Below are 14,509 nucleotides of genomic sequence, written 5' to 3' on the forward strand. Positions count from 1 at the left end.
ATCCAGCAATATATGTATAAAGAGTAACACACCATGACCAACTGAGATTTATTCCAGGTATGCAAGGCTAGTTCAGCATTTGCAAATCAATTAATGTAATCTGTCACACCAGCAACAGGCTAAAAAAAAAATTGTTTGATCACATAGCGAGATGCAGAAAAAAACATTTGACAAGATCCGATGTTCATTCATGATAAAAATCCTTAGAAAACTAGGAATAAACTGGAGTTTTTTCAACTTGATAAATAACATGCACAAAAAACCCTACCGCTAATGCCATACTTAACGGTGAGATTCTAGATGATGTCTCCCAGATCAGAAACAAGGCAAGAATTTCCCCCTACTCTCTCTTTTTTAATATTTTATTTACTTATTTGAGAAATAGGGGGCACAAGGGAAGTAAGAGGCAGAGGGAGAAGCAGACTCTCTGCTGAGCAGGGAGCCTGATGCAGGGCTAGATGCAGGGCTTGATCTTGCAACTCTGAGATCATGACCTGAATCAAAGGTAAATGCTTAATCTACTGAGCCACCCAGGTAATCCAAGAATTTCCCCTGTCACCAATCTATTCAACCTCATACTTGAAGTCCTGGCTAATGAAATAAAACAATACAAGGAAATAAAATGTATGCAGAATATTTATTCCTTTGGGAAGAAAGAAACAAAATTGTCACTACTCACAGATGACATGATTGTCTATGTAGAAGATCCCAAAGATCCAACAAAAACTCAAACTAGCAAGCACTTATGGAAAGGTTGCAAGATACAAGGTTACTGTATCTAAGTCAATTGCTTTCATACTTGTAAGCAAGGAACAATCAGAATTTAAATTTAAAATACAGTATCATTTACATTAGCACCCCTCCCAAAATGAAATATTTAAGATTAAATTAACTAAATAGGTACAAAACTATATGAAGAAAACTACAAAACTCTGATAAAAGAAGTCAAGAAGATCTAAAAAAGTGGAGAGATACTCCACCTCCATGGATGGGAAGACTCAATATTGTTAAGATGTATCCTCAGACCCTTGAACAGGGACAGGTATGTGGTAAGTCCCACACAAACAATTATTAAAAATAATGGAAGAACGAAGTTACCTGCATCAATCATCTTTGTTCTACCAGTGCCTGGGAAAGACAGGTCAGAACCAGTTAAGAGAACAGATGCAGTCAACAATAACAAGTGTTGTGACCCTATTTCCTCCAAGTCTGGTGGCCAGGTAAACAATGCTCTATTAGTAATATAAGTTGGAACAGACAAAACATTTTTCAAGCTTGCAAGAGAAAAAATCCTTTTGCAAAATTGCATTAAGGTCAGATAATTGCAAATGTGGAAATCAATGAAAATAAAAACACTATATATAAAAACCTCTGTAGTACAGCAAATTCAGACTCAGAGAAAATTAACTGTTCATTTTTTAGTATCATATAATTACGTTTATCTGATTATAAAATAATGTACTCTTATGGTTTGCAGAAAATAGGAAAGAACAAACAAGAAAATAAAAACTGTGGATAGCCACCGATAACATTTTTGTATATTTTCTTTTTTTTCCTATGTAGATTTAGATATATATTCACAGAGGCACTAATAAGATTTTTGCTTAATTTGATGTAATTCAAAGAGAATAAGAGAAAGTGAGATGAGAATCTTGTATCCTACCTATTTGGAAGAAACTTAAGACAATCATTATGAGAAGAAACTCTCCTGTATGGGCTGCTAGGCATATGGGAAAATGGACAAGGCAGAGATTATCAAAGAATCATGGAGTATGAATGCTTCTGAATAATTAGTGTGAAAAATGATGAATTTGCCTTTTAATTTAAAAATTCTTCTATTATTAAAAACATCAAGTAAGTCAAATAAGCATTAAGTTTAAAAGCATAAGAAGATCTTAAGATGTGTTTAGTTGCATGAAACAGTAATTCTAGCTTAAGGACAAAATGGAATTATGTAAAAATGGAGATCTTTGTGGAAATTCATGGTGAGGAATAAAGAGAGGCTCCAAGCAGCTGGAAGAACAAAAGAACTGCTAGATTCTCTTCTTCATGTCCTTGGGGTTACATGGTCCCTAATCTCTGTTTTATTTTTTATTTTAATTTTTTTTCATTTATTTATTTTCAGCATAACAGTATCATTATTTTTTCACCACACCCAGTGCTCCATGCAATCCGTGCCCTCTATAATACCCACCACCTGGTACCCCGACCTCCTACCCCCCCGCCGCCACTTCAAACCCCTCAGATTGTTTTTCAGAGTCCATTGTCTCTCATGATTCACCTCCCCTTCCAATTTACCCCAACCCCCTTCTCTCTAACTCCCCATGTCCTCCATGCTTTTTGTTATGCTCCACAAATAAGTGAAACCATATGATAATTGACTCTCTCTGCTTGACTTATTTCACTCAGCATAATCTCTTCCAGTCCTGTCCATGTTGCTACAAAAGTTGGGTATTCGTCCTTTCTGATGGAGGCATAATACTCCATAGTGTATATGGACCACATTTTCCTTATCCATTCGTCCGTTGAAGGGCATCTTGGTTCTTTCCACAGTTTGGCGACCGTGGCCATTGCTGCTATAAACATTGGGGTACAGATGGCCCTTCTTTTCACTACATCTGTATCTTTGGGGTAAATACCCAGTAGTGCAATGGCTAATCTCTGTTTTAGACTGCCCATCTATGTCCTTCTCCCTACCAACTTCCACACCTCAGACTCGTATCCTCTGTCCCTTAATTTCAGTTTGCATGTGATTTCGCTGGGGTCAATATTGGTTTGTACATACTCTGATGCTGTAGCTTGACTATTACAGCAGCAATCACAGTCTTTGGGTCTCTTGATTGTTTTTCTAGTGTAAGAACATAATGATTGATGCTACATTTTGGAAGACCTGTGTTTGCATCATCCAGATATCAGCGGCTAAGGAAAGGAGGTAGGGTCATATGGGTAAGAGGACTATTGGGAAGGATAATAACAACTGAACCCCAAGGGAAGAAAGAAAAGAAAAAATAAGTAAATGACAAAGTAAAGAAACCTAAACTAGCAAAGCTAATCAAAAACAAATTCAGATTAACAACATTAAAACCAGAAAGCTAATGTAACAACAAATATTAAATAATTTTTTTAATTATACAGACATATTAAGTCAAATTATTAGACAATTCAAAACCTTAGTAAAATAGGGGGAGAAAACAGTCTTTAAAAACATTGCATTCCAAACGTGATCCAAGAAAAAAATTTAAAAAAGTAATTAGGCTTAAATAGAAGATTATTTTCAAGGGTCATAGAGATGTGCTGCAAATTATTCCTAATGCAAGTGATTTCTGTGTGCTATAAACTGTTCCAAAACAAAGAAAAGAACTGCAGAGTGTCCATATTGATCTATGAGGTCAGAATGATACAAGGCCTGAAATCTGATAAAGATATTATAACAAAATAAAATCTATGCCAACACAATATCTGAATGCAGATAAAAGTGTTGAAATAAAGTATCAATAAATCAGCCCTACATTGAGAGAATAATATACCAAACGCATGTGTAATTTGTTGCAGCAAAATAAAGGTGATTTTATAATGAGGAAATCTATTCCTATTGGCCATAGTTGGCATAACATATGCTGTTCTAGAAGATCTTAATAGTTATTAATATTACCTCCTTTATTATTTATGCACATATTCAACTGTAAACACAATTAATAATCATGTTCCTACCAGATATAAGACTTAATGAATCCTGGAAAAATATTCTTGAGTCACACAATCTTGCCTATGAGTAAATACAGATCCCCAAGAGTATAAGGAAATTCTGCCAATGCCCATTCTTGTAATAGTCACAGAACCACATAGAACAAATTTTTTAAAATTCAAAATAGATGAAATATTTAACATTATATACTGCAAAAAGGCTAAAGTTTATTTTCAAATATTAAGTAAATAAGCCCTCAAAATATATTAAATTCTTTTAACTAGTCACCTCATTGCTAGTCATCTGTGAAGTCAGTGTTTAAAAGTTAATAGAAGTGGTTTTCCTGTGACCTCACTTGGCCATTATGAACTTTCATGTCACCTCACTTGGCCCTTGTAAACTTTCTCACCACTTAATATATGTATAGAGACTATATGCAGAAACAGGAAAAAGACAACAAAAACAAAAACCCAAAGAACATCAAAGAGGGGGAGTAATAAATAAACTATATGATAAAGAAACCTAACCCAGTACACTTAACTAAAAACAAATGCTCATCCCTTCAATAGGTAAGCAAGAAACAACACGACTATTTCAATAGGTGATACAAAGCCTTTGAAACAATCAAACAGCTGTTCCTTATATTAAGAATTCTAACAGGGGCACTTGGGTGGCTCAGTGGTTAAAGTCTCTGCCTTCAGCTCAGGTCATGATCCCAGTGTCCTGGGATCGAGCCCTGCATTGGGCTCTCTGCTCAACGGGGAGCCTGCTTCCTCCTCTCTCTCTCTGCCTTCCTCTCAGCCTACTTGTGATCTCTGTCAAATAAATAAAAAAGAAAAAAAAAGAATTCTAACAAAAAGAACAGAAATATCCCTTTTATATAAAAAAGGACATATTCATTGTACACAAAATCCCCACTGTATGCTTAATGATAACTTAAAAACATATCAACTTTAAGCAAAAGAACAGTTATGCCAAACTTTTAATAGTTTGATATTATTGTGTGAGTTTTAGATAAAGCAATAAGACATGAAATTGAATTACTTGAAAGGATTGGTTCTCAAGCTTTGGCAAAGACAGAGTATATTGGATGGAAATAAAACTGATGACAATAAAAAGACAATAATTAACACATATAGTCCTTATTTATTGAATTCTCTTGACAAACCTGTAATCTAAAATTACTATCGTTCCCATTTCATAGCCAAGGATACTGGCACAGAAAGGTTAAGTAACTTCTGAAGGTCCTCACAGCTAGTAGAGGTGAAGCTGGAATTACAAGCCAGGAAGGGTCCCAAAACTATACTCTCCACTAATCCTGTGATATACCAGATGCTGGGCTAAGCACCACATGTAATCCTTTCAACCACTCTGAGAAGTGGCTTGTTCTCTCCATTACAGGCTGTGGCAGCTGCACAATAAAATACAGTACATAAATTCAACAGACTTTTGTGAAACTCTTAGAACTGTAATTACAAAGATGTAGCTACGCAGAAAGATTTTGGCAATAAATTTTGAAATAAAAAGGTCAGATATCAAACATTATGTCTGATATAATTACAAGTAGAGAAAAATATATCCATTTGGACAAAGGCTGAGAGCAATTGAACTAAAACAAAGGTAGGTGTTGAAGCAGAGTGATGGGAGTGTGGGTGATATTTTTTTTCTTTACCAATTATCCATAATGAACATCTAATAAACAAGCTGAGGCTGCAAAAATGATGTGTAAATGATGAAAATAGAAAGTACTGTGTGATTTATGTTGAAATGTCTATTAATGTGTTGAGTCAGAGCAGAGAGATTTCTAATTGTGGCATTCCAAGTGTAAATCAGACTACAGTTAGGATAGATGTTGGAGAGGATGGAAAAAAAAAAAAGAGAAATAATTACCCATGCAAGAAACTGCTTCCTCTGCCACTCCAGGAGCTGCCTGTCTTTGCTCAAAGCAATCTCATTAAGTCACTGTGTCCAGCTCCCTAACCCAAGGCAGAACTGCACCAGAAGCAAACCAGATGGATTGGGAGCTCTCCGGCCTCCAGATTTCAGAGTCCCCTTCATTCCTGGCAGCCAAGCTGTTGGCCACCAGTGTTTATACTGAATTGCTTCATACACACACTAAACTTAGGTGCGTTTAAGTCTACTCACCAGAGAGAAAGAAAAAAATTAAGCATATTAAAAAATATGAGTAAGATTTTTTCATACAATAAGATCCGTAAATGTGAGTCTTCATTGAGTTTAACCAAAGACATCCACATTTCAAAGCTGGAAGAAAAACACTGCTGCATTGCACATATTAAGAGTACTAAAGTATATTTTGAATAGTAATCATTTTTATCTTGTGCTCTAACTTTGGAATTCAACCCCGGTTTAGGATGTAATTGTATCATATAGATAAGAATAAAGTAGAGATAGAGGAATGATCCAATTTGTAATCCAGGCAGCCAAAAATCAAGGCTTATTCCCTCAAATAATTTTTTTCAGGTTTTTATTTATTTTTTTAATTTCTTTTCAGTGTAACAGTATTCATTGTTTTTGCACTCCCTCAAATAATTTTAATCCTTCCCGCAAGTGTAATGCCTGGGTCATCACTCTTTTGGTTCTGTGTATAGTGTAGAGGTTAAGGTGAACCACTCAGCTTCTATAACAAAAACTCTCCAAGTCAAGGTGGCTTAAATACAGTAGAAGTTTATTTCCCACTTATATAACTATCCAGACAGTCTCTGCTGATGCACAAAAGTCAGTCAGGATCCCAGACCCCTGCCAACTTGTTGCTCTTGCTGTAGGACCTTCTACCTATTTGCACTGTGGAAGCAGGATTCATTGGCACATAAGCATTCAGATTTCAAGAAGGGAAAAAATAGAACCACATCCAGGAAAGATAGCCTATCTTCTTTGGAGATGACTCAGAAGTGATACATATCACTTCTGCTCACATTCTGTTGCTTTGTACTTAGTCATGTGATTACAACTACCTGCAAGAGAAGTTGGGGAAATAGCCTCTGAGTACATGTGTGCTTCGGAAGGAGAGAACAAATTTGGGGGAGGGAACAATGGAATTTAGGGAGAGAGGACAGTAGATTTGGAGAACATAACTAAAAATCCGCTGCTTTTCTGGAAACTGAAAATTGCCATTTAAACCCATTTTCTGTCTGATCAGAGATGACCAGATGATTTTCCTGGCCCACATTACTGCCATGGCCAAGAAGCTCTATAGCCAGTAGAGCTTCCCCTTTCACTCACAGCCTCACTTCTCCATTCACTCACAGTCTGCAAGCTTCATCAACATATCAAAGGCTGCAGTGATCTCCATGTTTGAAACCTCTGGCCTTGAACCCTTTGTATGCAAAGTTCACACAGGAGTCATGCAGTTATATATGTGCACACACACACACACACACACACACACACACAAACATGTTGATGGCAACATAACAGAATTTGCTTTCAGATACCCTGTGCTAGTTTCTTCTGATTGGAGAGGAGGAAACCGAAGGTTATCATCAATAGATGAAAGAAGAAAAGTTTGCTGGGGAATTGGAACTGGGGAAGAGTCATTACATCTTCTGAAGTCACTACTGTATTTGTCTGGGAGTGTCCTGTCAACATGCTTTAGTAAGAGCAGAAACATATTCCTCTTTCAGCAAATATAACCAATGGCCACAGAACACATTTATCTCTTGGATTTGAGGAGTGGAGACTCCTGATGGACATGTGGCATTTACAGGAGGAAGACTGGAGCTGAGTACTATGAAGGAAAACGTTCATGGCTGTTTTCTCAGGGAGTTGTCATAAAAGAAGCAGAGACTCTGAGATCATATGAATCTGGGTTACAAACCCTTGCTCTGTGTCTCAGTCAAGTCACTTAGTCTTCCTTAATTTCCTCCTCAGCAAAAAAAAAGAAAAAGAAAAAAAGTGGGGGGGACCATGCCCAGCTGTATGGTTAAACTGACTCTTTGGAGCCTGGAACCTCAGGTCTCAATAGTAAGTAGTTTTTGCTGTTATTATATTATTATTATTATTATTATTATTACATCCTTGTGAAGCTTAAATGAGATACCATGTGAAAGCACCTTGGTCAGCACCTGACATGTAATAAGTATGATTCTCCTGGGTTAGAGCTCCTAATGTTCTCCTAGGTGTCCTCACATTAGAACCTGAATCAGGAAGTTGCCCCTTGTTAGAACCTGAAGATAAGCCTGAAGGGCCAGCAATGGGGTTGTATTGAAAATGTGGAAAAGAGAATAGGGAAGGTATTTGTTAAACATCTGCTGTAAGTCAGGCACAATAATGAGTGTGCAGAGTCACTAACCAATTTTGACTTCTGAATTGTATTCCGAGTTGCCCTTGCTTATTGGTTTCTTATGGCTGCTATCACAAATCACCACTGACATGGTGGCTTGAAACAACACAAATGCATCATCTTACAGTTCCTGAGATTAGAGGTATAAAATAGGTCAGCAGGGTCATGTTCCTTCTGAAAGCTCCAGGGATTATCTGTTCTTTGCCTTTTCCAGCCCCTAGAGACCATACACCTTCTTTGACTAACAGCCCCTCCTTCCACCACTCCAACTCCCTTCTCTGACTCTGACCCCTCTGCCTCTTTCTTATAAGGATCCTTGTGATTACACTGGACCCACCTGGACAATCCAAGATAATGTTCCTATCTCAAGATCCTTAATTTAGTATCTGCAAATATCCTCTTGCCATGTAAGGTAACATATTCACAAGTTCCAGAAACTAGAATGTGGACATCTTTGAGAGACCATTATTCTTTCTACCACACCTATTCATACAGTCTTTGTACACAAAGACCCCATGAATCCCAGGAGTGATCAAGATGGATGAAGACCAAAAACAATATCTGTGTCCTCCAACACAGCTCTACAGCGTATACATCAAAATTGAGTAAAAATCAGAGACCAACAGTGAGTAGAGCTGAAGACTCACATATCTTATACCTCAACAGTTCTATCCCAGATCTCCTGGAAGCTCTTGCACATGTGCTTCAGGACATGGGCTCATGAATCTTTTGCACAGCATCCTTTCTGCTTGTGAAAAATTGGGAGGTATTTTTCATGCAGATGGATTTAGAAATTCCCACCATGGAGCACCATGCAGACCTGGAAGACCCAAAGCTATCTAAAAGCCTAGGAGCCTAGAGGATTCTGAGAAACATAACAAAGAACACAAGCCACAAGAGAACACATACAATATAATATCATTTTGTATAAGTGCACATAAAAGACTCAGTGAAATATTCAGTATTGCTTTGGAATACATAAATGGATGCTACAGAGCAAAAACTACGCATGAGAAGGTAAGTCTCAAATTTAGGATATTAGTTTCTCTTGGGGAAAGGGAGGAAGGTGCTAGTGAGGAAGGGGACACAGTAAGCTGGAAAATGAGCACAAGAAAGTGTTTATTATGTCACTCATTTTGTAGGGCTAAAATAGTTCATAATAAAAAATTTTAAATAACCTTGAAATTTTTCAGCAAAATTGTAAATGCCTTCATCTTTAAGCCTCAGGGAGATGGGATTTTTGACTGGGGCTCAGAGATAGACAAGGCGTTACTTCTGAAAAGGGCCCAAAAAGGAGGCAGAAGAAGTCACTATGTCAACGTACCCAAGAGGAAATCCACAAAGCTGAGGAGAGAGTTTGGGGAGGAAAGAAGAGGTGGCATTGTTTTTGAAAACTATAAGCTAAGATTCTTTCTATTTAAAAAAAAATCATAAGAAAACCAACTCAAACTGATTCAAAAATAAAGGAAACACATTGGCTCATATAATGAAAAAGTCCAGATATAGCTCTGGCTTTAGACCAGGCTTTCTCAATAGAGTACTGACAAGCACCAGTGACTTTTGGGGCCAGATGACTCTTCATTGTGAGGGCCCGATCTATGTATTTCAGGAGGGTTACCAGCATCATAGCCTCTACCCCTAGAGGCAGGTAGTAACCTCCAAGTTGTGGCAACCAAAAAGGCCTCCAGACATTGCCAAGTGTCCTTTGGGGGAGGGCAGCAAAATTGCCACCGGTATCCCCTCATTGAGGACCTGTGGTGTTAGGGAACGTTGACCTAGTGATTAAATGACATCACCAGGACCTGGTTTCTCACCATCAAGGCACATGCTTTCTAGTCTTGGCTTCATCCTAGGGTCCACGTGGTGGTCCCCAGCAGCCCCACACGCTCACCTTTTGTAGCAGAATGGCTGTCATCTTGTCCAGACCTCACTGCTTCACACCTCGCTATCTGGGCAGAGAGGTTGTTGATTTGGGTCACTGTACAGAGCAGAGACCACACACAAAATCCCAGCTCGTGTCTCCTCTCCCTACTCTGCTCAGACTGGCGAGGTGCCCAGAGCTTAGCCAGTCCCCATGGTGAGAGGTACAGAGAAAGCTGATTGGTCTAAGCCCACAGAACTCACAGCTGGGGCTGGGATAAAGTCAGTTCCTACGAAGACACATGGGTAAGGAGGCAGGTAGGGCGACCCCACCAAAATGTCTGTACATCACTCCACAAGCAGAGTGTGCAGGTCTGGTGCTGTCCAAATTCTGCCAAGGGTGCATCTAGATATCTAGATCCAGACAATGGGGTTCCAGTGAGGTGATGTTGTGGGAAAGAGATGCTTCAACACCAGAAGCTAAAGGGTCTGCATGAGAAAGAACTGCCTCTGCCTGAAAACCTGTGCCCTCTCCCTATCCTGCCTGCCCCGAACCAGACTCGGAAAGGGTCAGAAACCTCAGCAACTCCCAGTTCTGTTGGAAAAGGAGGAAACATGGAGCTCAAAGCTGGACAGAGACCCTGCCACTTCTCTGCGGCAAAGGACCTCGGTCATGGGCCAAGCTGGGAGGGGCGAGGGAGAAGCTGGCATTAAAGCAAGTTCAGAATTTTTATTATCTAGAACTAGACCATTTTAATTACTGAACTGAGACTGTATTTGTGGTTTAAAGTGACCAGAGATCCTTTTATTACCGAACAGCCAGGAGAAAATTATGGGTCCTGCCTGAGATAGAGATTTCATCCTCAGGCAAGAAATGGTCCTCACTGCATGCATTTTAAGGGGAGAATGGGAGCAAAAATAAAACCACGCTTCAGCTCTGTCTGTGGGCTGTGCTGGATCCACGTGCAGCTGCCGTGTCCTTCAATGAAGCCCAGGGAAGAGGCTCCAGCAGGACAGGAGGCAGGCAGTCCCCATCTCCCGCCCCCGCCAGGGAATTTGTTCTGCCCAAGATCTACAAAACCTGCAAGGAGAGGCTACAGCAGCAAGGATTTGAGAAGCACCGGCTTGGGCAGCAAGGCCCAGTGGCAACCTCAAGGTCAGGTAGAGGCAGACAAATGTTGTATAGCAGATAGCAGTGGCCCTAGCAGAAACCACCACCCTGGGATCTGCCAGAGAACTGTGATTTCCCAACCCCTGGGACCTCATCAAGATGACCAAGCTAACACTGTTGTTACTGACCATCTGCCCTGATTTTTCTTGCCTTCTCCCCCAGAGCTGTGACCCAGAAAGCAAAGGTTACCCAAAGTGCTTGAGCCAGGGGGCTGAAGCATCCTGGGTTGGTGCCTTTAGTTCCCCCTTGCTGCAAGCAGAGAGGCACATGCAGGCACTTACTTCTTCTCTCTCCTCCATGAAGTAGCTCAAGGGTCATGCCAAGCTGCTCGCAAATGCTCCCCACTGGCTTCCTGTTTCTTGTACTGGTTTGGCCATTAATGGGGCAGGATGCAAATGCAATCGCAGGAATCAGCCCCAGTCTTACATGGGGCTCACAATATCGGCTCCCATTCTGACAAGTGTATGCTAATTGCATTCTGTCTCCTTGCAAATTACAGCTATTCCTCTGGTTTTAAAAAAATTTGACATTTCATTTTGATTGCAGCCTCTTCTTGTTTCCTCCAGCACAGGGAAAGGGAGGGGAGTGGAGCTTTGAGGGCAGACACTGACCTCATGGCCCAGGGACACAGGCTGCTGGAAGGGGCAAGCCACCGAGTAGAGTAGCAACAAGAAGCTGGGACCTCAATGGCACATGGGGTCTTTCTGCTTCTGGCAGATTTACACAAAGGGGGTCCAAGCTCCCAAACTGCACAGCTCACATGGATCCAGGGCCTTCCCTGTGCTTTCTGCAAATTCCTGCCCATTCTTCTTCCTGTGTCCCTCTGGTTTTGCTCCTCTGGCTGGGTGAGCCCTCCTGAGTTGTCTGCACCTCTATGGACACCCCTAGCCTAAGAAATCCAATGGTGATTCTGCTGTGTGGCATTTTAGAGTCTTGTCTGGGAGCTGGAGTAATTACAGTAGGAATTCTATCAAATACAGCATCCAGTGTGTAGGTCAGAGGATCTCAAAGTGGAGTCCAGGGACCCTTGGAGGACCTGAGACCTTTCCAGGGTATCCATGAGTTCAAAACTCTTCAGGGGCACCTGGGTGGCTCAGTCGGTGAAGCGTCTGCCTTCGGCTCAGGTCATGATCGTAGGGTCCTGGGATCGAAACTCACATCAGGCTCATGGCTTAGCAGGGAGCCTGCTTCCTCCTTTGCCCATACCCCACAATTCTGTTCTCTCCCTCTCTCTCTCTCTAATAAATAAGTAAATCTTAGAAAAACAAAAAAACCTCTTCATGACCATGCTAAGATGCTGTTTGCCTTTCCCTCCGAAATGTACAGCAGAGTTCTCCAGCACCTACGGAATGTTTGATGATGTCACCACTCCGAGAGCGGAGGGGGTATGTGCCTGTGTATTCTGGTGTCCTAAAATGCTCTCAACTTTAATTTCTGACACAGTAAATGTAATAAATGTAATGCACATAACAAAGCCCTTTAGGATTCTCAATAATCTTTAAGACACCAAACGGCATCCCCTTGAGACTTGTGGTCATTCAGAGCTGCTTCTCCGGCTGAGAGACCCTTACCCTTACATGCAGCCCCTAGGACTTGGGGTCCTATGAGTCCTGTGCCCATCACTCCCAAAGCAAGAGCCACGTAAGGCTGATGGACCTTCCACAGCCCCCCCAGAAGTCTGGTGAGTGACTCTCTATCTGGGCAAAGCTTTCTCACATCCAGCAAAAGACATAAGATTCGTGGCCTTCTTGGGAGGGAGGGAGGCGTTGAGGAACCACCACATCCTTGAGATCATACCTGAGTCCTCCACGTCAGCGTTTAGAATGGGGCAAGATGTTTTACAGCCCGTTGTACAGAAGGCAAAACTGAGACTCTGGAGACAGATGGTGGAGATGAGATTAGCATCCACTCACGTGTGATTGTCGGTTTCAACCGCTTCTTGAAGGCTGCTTTGAACCACTCCCTTCCTCGCCTCCCCTGTTTCTGCTTTCTGCCCCATCGTCTCCTCTCACCCTTCTTTCTCCTTCCCTCTTGTGCCCTCTCCTTCCTTCCTTTCATTCTCCTTTCCACACTCCCTTCCTCCAAGCTATCTTGGGTGGCTCTGTTGGCATTTTTAAATCATTCTTTCCTGAGAGATAGCAGTGAATTTCAATAAATGAGAATGGCAGAGAAATCAGACGGTGATACCTGAGCAAAAGTGGGAGTGCCGTCAACCACGTCTCATCGTACCCCTGACTGGCAGAGCAGGGGTCCTAGGGTGAGTTCTTTGGGCCCCCAAGTGCCTCCAGCTCCCAGTGGGGTGGCGGACTCTGCTGTCCAGCTCTACCCAGCCAGCAGGTATGGGCACCTCCAGCCCCCTCAGGTCCCCCTTCACCTTTTCCATCAGTTTTTTTTTTTTTTCCCCACCCTGTACCAAAGAAGGGGTTGCTGCCAGTTGACTCACTCTGTCGTTCCTTCCTCTGAGTCAGGATCTGAGGAGAGAAATGTGGAGATGCACTCTCTTCCCTAAACGAGTTCACAGGTCAGTGAAGAGATGTAGAAACGATCAGATAAAGACAGTACAGTGAAGTGAAAGGGAGAATAGAAGCCTGGGCCAATGTCATGGGCGCGTGAGGAATCTCTGGGATGCTGTGGCTCCTGGAGGGCTGATGGGGGGTGGGAGGTGCAGCTAAGCGAGGAGAGCAGGAGGGGCCCAGATCACCAGGTCTGGGCCACCCCAAACTCCAAACTAACAGCAATATCTTAGGGGCTGGAATGGCTTGTGCATGTGCATGTGTGTGTGCATGCACACACGTGTATGTTTGTGTGGGGGAGTGGCAGAGACTGATATAGAAACAGGAATTTCTAAACTGTTTTAATGGAGGCAATACAAGGTAGTGCTTAAGGACACCAGCTGTGGCATTAGATGAACTTGACTATTGCTCACTTTGGGCAAGAACTTTAAGCTCAATTTTGCCACCTATTCAATGGAATGATAATAGTACCCATCTGTAGATTTATTATGAAGGTGACATAAATGTGGCAAGTTTTAAGAAAGTTACCTGAAATATAGATCAGTAGTGTGTAGATCAGTATATAAATGTCAGTTGCTGTTAGTATTGTGTGAAAGAACAAAAGAAATAAAACCCCACATGAAGCATTCAATCCAGTGCCTAAAATATGGTACACCAGCCACCGGGGGTGGTCTTGACATTACCCTGCATACCAGAACTCCATTCCTCAGGGATGACAGACATCAGGCATGGTGGGAATAGGTTTCCAGACACTCTCATCAAAAGAAGTGGGATTCAAAATACGCTGGCACGTGGGAACATGGGTGTTGGATGCGCATGAAGGTGAGCGGGAGGTGGAGGCAGCCGAGGCAGGCAGCGAGGAGTCGAGTCTGTGTTTGGACGCCCATCAGCAGTGGTCATCCTCGGATGAAGCCCAGAACCAGGCCTGGGGAGATGAGGACAAACCCTCACCAAGGAGGTGACATTTCAGTTAGACGTGA

The sequence above is a fragment of the Mustela nigripes genome, chromosome 14, assembly GCF_022355385.1.
Source record: "Mustela nigripes isolate SB6536 chromosome 14, MUSNIG.SB6536, whole genome shotgun sequence".
In the NCBI taxonomy this organism is placed as follows: Eukaryota; Metazoa; Chordata; class Mammalia; order Carnivora; family Mustelidae; genus Mustela; species Mustela nigripes.